The sequence below is a fragment of the Austrofundulus limnaeus genome, unplaced genomic scaffold (genome assembly GCF_001266775.1).
Source record: "Austrofundulus limnaeus strain Quisiro unplaced genomic scaffold, Austrofundulus_limnaeus-1.0 Scaffold440, whole genome shotgun sequence".
Taxonomy (NCBI): domain Eukaryota; kingdom Metazoa; phylum Chordata; class Actinopteri; order Cyprinodontiformes; family Rivulidae; genus Austrofundulus; species Austrofundulus limnaeus.
Genome location: NW_013952842.1, coordinates 326,978 through 327,806, shown reverse-complemented (window position 1 = coordinate 327,806; position 829 = coordinate 326,978).

Here is an 829-nt window from a genome sequence, read left to right as displayed (position 1 = left end):
AAAAAATAGCATAGGAATAGTAGAAAATAGAACTACAGATAAAATAGCATAAAACAGCTAAAATTAGCATAAAGGCTAACTAAAAGTAGAAGCCCGAAGCTGGAAATATTAGCATAAGAATGCATAGAGAGTACAACCTTAATGAATTTAGCAGAATTAAGTTCAAATTGCTACAAACAAAATGTGTAAATAGCCTTAAAAGCTAATTTTAGCTATTAACAGCTATAGCTCAATTTGTAGAAACTAACTGAATAAAGAAGAAAGCAACTGTAAGAAGTATAAATAGTTCAAATTAGCAGAAAAAACAAATAAAGGAGAAGAATAGCACAAAGAAGCAGAACTGTAGCTGAAATAGCAGAAAACAGCTAAAGTTAGTAAAAAAGAGCACAAACAGAATAAATTGTGTAAAGTTTTGTAAAGATTTAGAAGAATTTGAAGGTTGATGAAAATAGCCCCATTCAAAGTCAATGGAAAAAAGTGGCTAAAAAAGTTGAAATAGCTAAAAAGCTATAAATAGCTGAAATACCAAAAGTCATAGGAGGCATGGCACGAAAGAGCTGAAGATTTTGATTTATGAACGGATGAAGAAAGGAGCCGAAAAACGTACTGAAGAAAAAATGATCTCAACAGTGTGAATGTCACAAAAACAATCACACAATGACTTGTTTTATTATCTGACTGCAGCTCCTGGACTCAGAGTTATAGACTCAGAGTTATAGACTCAGTGTTATAGACTCAGAGTTATAAACTCAGAGTTATAGACTCAGAGTTATAGACTCAGAGTTAAAGACTCAGAGTTATAGACTCTGAGCTGTGGTGACCTGAGCTT